Genomic DNA, 10,029 nt, shown 5'->3' with positions numbered 1-10,029 from the left:
CTAATGCAAGCGTTCTGTTCAAAGGGGAGTTCACATCCATGTCAGCAATGAGTCAGTTCATAGCTCTTTCTTTTGTGGTGGTGGTGGTGGTTCACCAGCTCAACAAGCTTGCATGCCTGTTTTCATTTTACATGTTATACAATGGCGCCTTTAATGCACACAAGGATTTGTGTTTGCTTCTCATTCCGTGCCCCATCTTAGTCGATCTTACTGTAGCAGAATGCCTGACAGTCAGGCTCCTGCAAACTCTAAAAGGCAATTCCTCCACAGTCGCACACAAGCTGAACCCCCCTATAATTTGACCTTAGCCGTCTCCAATATCCCTCCGGCAGCCATGGAGGACAGTTGATTCAGATAACTCCATTCCACTAGGCCTGTGAAATGAATTTAGGTCTGTTCAACTAAGGGCCCATTCATTTTGCCTCCATTTTACCGTCGATCATTTCCCCAGAATACCATCAGACCAGCAGTTATCTATTCTATATTTAAAACAGCTAGGATTTTTTGGTGCAGGGGATGAATATACCTCATACTTCATCCAGATTACCCCAAGGTATCTTGTGTTACCTTCTATCTATTGCTGCACTACAGATTCAGTATTAGAATATAAGCCATAGCCAGCAGTATCATACCCTGTTTATTATGGAGTGTGCTTATCACTGCATACGCAGGACAAAAGGTTCATGAAAATAGAAACTTTTAAACTGCTCAGAGGGGAATATTTAACTTTTGTCTCATCAGACAGCAAATTCTGTTTCTTCCCCTCTTGACTTTTTCAGAAAACGAGTAGCAATCATCATTATTTACCCTTTGTTGAACACCCGATTGGAAAAGGCTTAATGGTGCTCGGGGTTAATGCTTTCATCTACCGTACATCTCATAATATCATATACAGTTCCCAAATGCACGCTACTCTTGTACTTATTACAGCATAAACAACACTTTGTGTAATGGCCAATATGAGGCTTAATGATGACCCTGATGAGAAGAGGAATTAAGTTGATACCAGAGGCAGGAAAAGGTGAGATAACCTTGTTTTCGGCTGTAAGGACAACAGTAACACAGCGATAGTAATCAGTGTTTTCATTCCCGATATTTATCATGGTATGACAGCGCCAGTGCTTAACAGTGTGGCTGCTAATTCAGTGGGATTTCAGGACTGATAAAAAAACTGTGGAGGGAGACGAGAAAGGGAAGCTGCTTTGTGCACCTTTGAGTAAACACAGATCACATTCACAATCTCATGCAGACGTTCTTCCCGTCCATATGATGCTACAGAACTGCAGGTTTAGAGTGCTTCAGGAAAGTTTTTGAGTCATAGCCGCAAACTGCATTTTCTTGTTGCAGCTAAAGAAGTAAACTCATGACCAAGAATTTTTTTTTTTTTGGCACAAATCCCTGGACAGGCTAAAAAGAAAAAGGAGAAAGAAAAAGCTGAACATCAACTACTGTCAAAGTGCCCTTAGGTTAGGCACTGAACTTACAACCACCCTGCTAAGATGTTCATTGGCCAACAAAACAGAGCTGTAATACACATTTGATAAAGAATTCCCAAAGCAACCACTCTCTTGGTGTTGCTGTAATGTATTATTCTTATTTTTTTTTACATATTTAGTATAAATGTTTAAAACAGAAAAAGCTAAATTATAATTATGATCTATCGTCTAGCCTCCGTTGCCTTCTTTGTTGTCACACATTTCAGCAGTGCAGACGTTATCAGTCAGTTCTCAGACTGGTAAAAAAAAAAAGGGAATTGAGAAGCCAGATATGGATAAAACATGTTTTATGCCGAGAGTGCTTTTATACCACGAATACGCTGCCATGGAGGAAACCTATCATTGAAACCCAATGAACAAAGATAGCTTTGAGATTTATCAGAATTGATATAGTGTTGTGAATGAGAAGGCTAGGGCTTCTCCGTTACACATCCATCACTGATGATGTATTGCAGATAAAGTCTGAGGCAGCAACAAGCTCTTGCTGAGAGGCTGACCTCGTTGATGAAAGCAGAAACTCCCCCATGGCCATGCCGGCACACACAGCCTCCTCTTCTCAAAACAACAGTCACAACTTGTCTCTGTACGAGGGAACTCAAATCAGCACTATTACTTGTTGGGGGTGGAGTGTGTGTGTGTGCACTGACAGAAAAGAACAAGCCCACAATTTGTCTTGAGACATGGGATGGAAAGTCCCGACTCTTCAACATCAAGTTGAAGTCAGAAGGCAGCTTGACGTCTTCACTAGCCGGTACCTCCAACGCTGAGCACGCCGCCCCACTAAACACGTGAATACCGGTGGGAATTCAAACCAAAGCATTTATGGATTCTGGAAGAATATCATGCTTGTGAGGTTGAGGTGAGGCTTCAGATTGAAACCAACTGAAACGTCTCCCGTACGTGTTCATGTGCAGTAGAACTACGGGGGCTAAAGATGAAAAAAAAGCAATATAAAAATGCAAATGGCCCTATCAAGAGCTAATTGTAAGAGTAGCATTCATTTGGAGAATAGCAGAGCCGGTGTGTGTGTGTGTGTGTGTGTGTGTGTGTGTGTGTGTGTGTGTGTGTGTGCGTGTGTGTGTGTGTGTTGGCAGCAGGGCAGAAGAGTTAGCTTAGAGGTGAGTATTTAAAAATGGTTTAGGAAAAATGAAAAATGTCGGGCTTAAAATAACTACGCAACCTGAACAACATTGAAAATCCTGTGTTTGTTTTGACTTAGCCACCTCGCCTACTTCACATCCAGTGGGAATTTTTTTTTTTCGGTCTTTTATACCAAGTCATCACACTGCTGGAGCATTTGCTGTGTGCAGGTAATGACACAACAGGGCTACACTGTAGTTACTTGAAACCCCCAGTGTGTCATTCAGAGGCTAAAGGGCGCCGAGGGGCGGGACAAAGCTCCGGCGTTTGACGGTAATGAGAAAGGGCTGGTTTCCTGTCCCTTGGTTTTCTTCTGCTTCTATCTAGTGAATAGACTGCAGCTGAGCTTGCAGTTTGATGACCACAAATCAAAGGAAATATGTGCCAATCTAAAAACAAAGTCAGCATTTAAAAAAGGGGGCTGGTCCTGATTTCCCACGTCAGGTGACTTAACTTTCAAAAAGTAATAATAATGTCCTAGCAATAACTGTCCCCTGTAAGTAGGAATGCCCCAATTAAGTTTTATGCACGGTCCTGATTTCAGTCCTTTAAATACCGTGTTGACCCATCAGCGGATATTCAACATGACATTTTCTTTTGTACTGTTGCACAGTTCATGCATTGTAATGGAACAATACTGCACGTTATAATTGTTCCAGGTTTGAATACGTCTCACATGTTGTATAACTATGTTGTGCTTATGCTGGCAATAACACATGTTTCTTTGCAACCGAGTGCAAACCAGATGCAGGACCTCGAGGGAACAGCTGGGCGTTACCCGACACACAAGCAGTTGAGCAACTTTCCTTCCTCGTTCAAAGGAGTACATATGACTCTGCAGATGTATCGCCTTAAAACAAGGAAGTAAACCTCATGTTGACCTTACCTGAATACAACCTCTGCTGTACCTTTCCCCTCCCTTACACACTATCCGTGATGTGCGTGTGCTATCAGACCCCTCGGAAGGAAGGGTACAGAACGGATCCCCAAACCAATGTTCTGCTGAACGTCCATCTCTCTGCAGATTTGTTCCTTCTTGCGCAGGAATAAATAATCAGAATCTTAAAGGGTCGTTTGTGGGATCTCTTTATTTCAAACATCTCACCCGAAGCTTGTGAACAGGAGTTATAAAATAATTCCACCACAGCATAATGCCATTAAAGTAAATGAGCCAGTTTATATATGTTTAAATGAATTGTTAATGCCCCCGCACTAAAGCAATATAGGTTATGTCACAGGTTTCCAATAAATGTTTTCCAATAAAACATGTATTTAAATATCATATTGCATTTGGTACTTGGGAGAATATTGTCAGTCTTACTTCTGTTGTTGCAGGTTTGGACGGCCAGGAAGAGCCTTCTTGTTTCTAACTGAACTAAATAGTGAAGTTCAAAGACAAAGTTTATCAAACAACATTTTTGATAAGCTCTCAAATTGATCAAATTAAAAGAAATCTCCAAAATAATACTAACATAACGGTAATAACAATGATATTATTGATAACAATACCGTCATAAATACATAATGTTTTTTTTATTATCACAACCCTGTCTCCCAGAAATACACCACATTTACAACAGCAAATATGTGTTCTCTAAAGCAATACTGAATACATTAAATGCAATACACTGCAAGTAAATATTAGTTTTCTTACACGACCTGCTTGCAGCAACAAAAGCATTATCACTTTTTTCTTATATTTTTAATGAGCTCAGGAGCTCATTAAAAAAATCAGTAATGCAGAAATTAGTTCATCACTCTGATTGGAACCATTATTTGTGTAATTATGTGCCCTGACCAACCATTAAGCCTCATTCTTCATAACAAAAAAGACCAGATCAATCACTGGCTTCCTGTTATTGTTGGCACCCATGAACAAGCTTCTTAGTCATCAATATTTTTCTAAAACATATGTTTTGCTTTTGTATTGTTGTAAGACATAGCACCAGGCCAATGCAAATCCAATAACGTGATGTTGGGATGTAATGATGCTTAGGATCCCCAAATCAAGCCTTGGGCCAGACTTAGAAATGATAGAAGAAGGAGATCTCATGTTTCTGATTGGTAATTTCCTGAGGGTAGAGTGTTGCTCCCGGTGACCTTTACTTCTGTCAGTATTTTATTTGGCAAGTAGAATACATCTACGGTATCTAATAGCAGCATCTCTTTATAATCTAGCCTCCGGAGGTGGGTTTTAATATCTAAAAACGTTCTTATAGCAACTGAGGAGTGTTGGAAAATGGAATGGTTTTCTTCCCCGTGTGTAGTTTTCCTTTACAACCTTTTGCCTCAGCCAGAAGAGAATAAAAGTATGACACAAAGCTGAGTGGAAGTTGCGCAGCTAAATTCTCAACCTGTGGTTTGCAGAGGATTGAGGGTTAGAAGAAGGGACAAGTTAAGGCATGTGAAGTGACCCGGTCCACATTACCCCTGTCACTATCTGTATTTCCCAGCTTGGCCCGATAGATCCATGGCTCCTCTGCTGACAGAGATAATAGAAGTAAGCGAGAAAGACTGTTTTGTGACAGCGGAGAGGAGTCGGCGAAAGCAGAGAAGGGGTTGGGGGAAAGTGCATGACTCAGCGAAAAGGTGGCGCACCATTAAAATTAAATTTACAGCTGGTTTCAGACAAATGTGTAAGCTCTGTGGCGGTAGGCAGCGGTGGTTGGGCATTTGGAGGACATTACAAATTGACACCCTACTTCTCGCGACTACTGAATCATTTATTACACCTACCTCTACTTAAGCTGTCCGAGCGGTGATGGGTTTGGCACCGCGTTGTCCACAGTTCATTTATCAGGGACGAGGTGGCTGGTGCGCCGTCTGCCCAGTCGGGCCGTTGAATCTTCCCCTGTCATTAAAGTCCCCAGCTTTTTATTTTACCGGGAGGCGATGCCATGAACGTGCTTGCTAAAGTCTGCTCATGGAGACGTTTATATGGGTACCGATTTGAATAATCAATATCATAATGTGCCACGGCCACTGCTGCTTAGGTACTTATTGTTTCTCGGTACAGTTATGGTTAAGGTGGGGTTTTAATTTAACAGTGGAGCAGATACCAGAGGATTTTTCCTTTGGAATATCCTGAGTGAGTCTCTGCTGGACACGAGGCCTGTATGAGTTTAATTCCACCTGAGCGTTACCAGTTTGCGATGAGGAGCATCTGTTATTCTAGAAAAGGGAATTTTTAAGTATCCAAAAGCAGCGGTGCACAAAACCATAGCTAGAACTGATGAATTCCTTCTGTGGACTATGAGCCCCGATTAACCACACAAATTAAAAGCATATCTAAAACCTGGCTTTCCCCATTGAAGTATTACTAAAACCAGCACTTCTAACATTATGCAGAGAAATTGATTTCTCTTTTTTAGACATTACCATAATACCCTTATATCTGTCTGCCCAAATTAATTACTTCAATTACAGTGGAGCTTAGCAGAAGGGATTTGTATTCTTTTGGCCACAGAGCAAAAGCCAGTCACTCTTATTTTGACTGTGCTTCAGTCATAGCAGACGGAATAAATATGGTTTACTGTGCTTTCAAGCTTATTTTTAGTCTTTTTATCTCATTAAATGTCTTTGCAAAAAGTGTACTTTTAATTTTTGTAGATGTATTCAAGTCATATTTTAAACAACAGCTCTTATCAACCCCTTTTCCTCGCTTGCCTCGTCATGAAACGATGTTTGTAGGTTCACATAACCGTCAAGTCATTGAGCTCATAAATATCACATAACCTTTCAAACTGTTTGCTCTCACCAAATGAATACACTGCACACTGCATGTGTGCATTACAAATGTAGAAATTATATGGTTATTAAGGAAATGGACTGAAGTATTTTTTAATGACGAATGTTGTTAAATATGCCACGAATTGCAGTTTAAAGTGCGGGGAAAGGGTATTTAAAAGTGTTAAAAGTATTTGTTCCTCCTACTTTCATTTCCTTTTCATTGAAATTCATATAATTATTATTCGGTAAATATGAATGGGTTTGAGAACACTCCAGGATAACCGACTGAAGAGGAGTTTTAGCCGTTTAGTCTCTATTGTGTTGCTGTTGTTGCCGATTAAGTTGCTGATTGTCACAAAGAGTGTTTGGGGGACGTAAAGTGGTGGTGGAGTGAAATGAGGGGAAAGCAGCAGAAGGTCAAAACGTGGTTTTCCATGAGTGTCAGTGTTATGCAAATTGCATCATAATTGTTTTCTAAATATTTATTTAAAGTTAATGCTGTATGACTTTTCTGAGGGTTCATTCAGCGACCTCAGTCACAATGTGCTCACATTGCCTGGAAAGCAACACCACAGCTGCTGAAAGACTTGGTAACCTTCACATGCGTTAAGTTTAATGAACTGACTATCAGTTAAATCCTAAGAGTACATATACCTTGAAATACAATATTTCCAAAATGCATGATAATAAACCTGAAAATAAGGAAAGGTTACTGCTTGAAGCCTTTTTTTTTGCACCAGTGAACTGTTAAGTCCAAACTCAAAGTCAGTTTCCTATTATAAAAGCCTGCCTGGGATGTTTCTAATCCACACACACAGAAGATATGTGATTTTACCGACACGCTAAACACGGCCATTTGGCTTGCTTTCCAAACAAACTTTCAGCAATCGACAAGAATTTTGATTTTCAAATGTTGGACATCTGCTTTTTCAGGATTTTGGAGAACGTGTACGGAGCTGTCGCCAATCTCTGGCGTTGTCGCTTTATCCCCACTACATTACAAGGGATTTAGGGGCCCTTTAGAAACAGTGATTGACAGCCATGTTAAATTACATAGAGCTTTCCAGAAGAGGCTTCTTCCCTTGGGGTTTGACGGTCTGTAATTATCCCAGAATCTGGTGCAGGCATTCCCGTGTTCCCGAGCACTAATTTAACAGCCTTACACCCTAGTGCAGTCGGTGCTGAACAAAACCAAATGTTGACTGCCAAGTTAATTAATAGAAGCCAAGCTGTCTGGGCCTCATAATGGAATACAACGCCAGGGAGAAAATATTCTTCTCTGTACATGTCTATTGTGACAATAATGCGTCGATGTCAAGGGGAGATGCCCTTATTGGCCCTCTCATCTGCTTTGTTAATGTTGTTTATGGAGCCGTTGCTTTCCAAAAGTAAATGCTGTGATTAATTTCAGCATCGAGGCTCCCGGGGCTTCCAAGTGCCGTCAGAGCTGAAGAGAAGTTAGCAGATAGTTTTCACTCAACACACTGACTGAGTTTTATCTGATGGAATCCAATTTGTCATTCTTTTAACAGGGATTTTCAGTGTTGCTAATATAATGACTTGCTGTTTGTGATAAGCTCCCTTTTCAAATAATATTCTTATGAACTGATCTCATAGTTTCTCAAGTTATATTGTTTATTTACAACTATCTTTAACAAACACATACACATACGTTGGGCCTACACTTTCAACTTCTAAACCGTTTTACATTTTAAAGTAACTTTGTATCTACTGGATGGTGAAAACAACAATGATGTGTTCATTTTTCTCAAATTATTTCAAGGAACATTTAGATCATAAAACAGTTGCATCATTTACTGGTAAATGAAGAGCGGAAATAACAAGAAAAGTAAACCTAACTTAATGTAAAATTGTCTATGCATGTCAACATCTGTGAATGCCTAAAACAGACATGAACGTACATGAACATTTTAGAAGAAAGAAAAAAAAATACATTAGTGGCCATAAACGAATGCCACCATTGAGATAATCACTGCATTTAAAATAAAGTACTTCTAAACCCTCCCTCCTCCTTTCCCAATGTAATCCGTCTTCCCCTTCATCAAGGGACCGAGGTAATTGAAAAGATAGATAATACATTTCCATTGGGTGCAAAGCGTTATCTAATCCAGTTTTGAGGGAAGATAATTAAAAGGTCAAATGACTGACCAAGGTAGCGCCTCCATTTGTGAGGGTGGCCCCTCTGATAAAACACCATTTAATTGACTTTGCTTTACATCTAAGAAATGGAGAGCGATACACGACTGTGGGAGGCAAGGTCATAAATCATCTAGCCTGCCTGTAAACACTACCACTTAAAAAGAAAAGGAATTGTAGACATTAGCGGACGCTGTTAACAAATCTCCTTTGACCTAGAAGCAGTCCGGCTGCCCTCCCACTCGGCCCGGACCCTCTTAGCGGGAGCGGTTCACATGCACCTTCGCTTTCTGTAACCGATTCTTTGACTTTTCATATAACTTGTGGTACGCAGAGGCAGGTCAAATTGAGAAACATTGCCCTGGGTATTGTAACTGTGGTCAGTTAACGGCCCTGAAATATATGGGCATTTTCTCCCCGTCAGAAGCATGCACGCTATTGATTCCTTTAGGGCTCCATCAATCACGGCGATAACTTCACCGTCACATAAGTTACTGAGAGCCATCGCTCAGGCCCGAGGCTGAGGGAGGACGAGACAGGAAGGGACAGAAATCTATGGGCCCTTTATCTTCCCCCGGTTGTTAAATTCTTGCAGGTGTGTTGTTGCCAGCAGTCAGTGTATGATGTCATTAGAGCAAATTAATAGGCCGACATAAACACTTTCCTTCTAATTGTGCAAATTGAACTGTCCCCTGTTTATCGGTTATCGTAACCTCACAGGTCTTTGGGATGCATATGATTATGCGAAGCACCCTTATGTTCTATTAGTCTTTTGGAAAGTAGGGCACACTGTGGTGGAAGCACTCCACCACACAATCAACAGATACGCCGCTTTAATTTGCTCAAAGCTCCACTAATCAATATTTTCTATATTGCTTTTTATGCTCGTGATTAATATGCTTATTTAGAAGCAACCATTCTGGTATTTTTTTTTTTTTCAGAGAACAATAAAACAGATTTAAAAGGCTAAGCTAATTTGGAACCTCAATTAAAATCAAGACTTAATTAACAATTAATCAAAAGGCTGTGCTTAATGTGAAAGTCGTTGCTCATGCTGCATGGTTGTGGTCGTTGGTTTGCGGCTGACATCATGAATGCTATTCATGTTATTTACATTAATGTATGAAATTGATTGTGAAGATGCACACCCCAAGTATAACAGGTTATCAGCTTTAAGTTACTGGGAGTAACTGACAAGCATGACAACACGTCATGGTCCTCACACATCTTCAAATGGTCGTATTTATTTTTTGTTGTCGTTGGTTTTCTTTCTGGTAGAGTAAATTCCAAAATATTTGTGCAAACCTGTCGTACAATGACAAATAAAAAGCTTGGAACCATGCAACCTTAAAATGGCGAGAGAAAAGAAAAAAAAACGTGATCTCAAAGACATACATGAGATGCTCACACCCTCTTAGCAGCATTTAATGTGTTGGCGGCACGTCATGTGTTAAATGATGTGCCACCACCACGAAAACAATGTAATACTTTGGAACACAAACACAGG

Source organism: Taurulus bubalis, assembly GCF_910589615.1.
Source record: "Taurulus bubalis genome assembly, chromosome: 7".
Classification (NCBI taxonomy): domain Eukaryota; kingdom Metazoa; phylum Chordata; class Actinopteri; order Perciformes; family Cottidae; genus Taurulus; species Taurulus bubalis.
Note: the sequence above shows the minus strand (reverse complement) of the source record.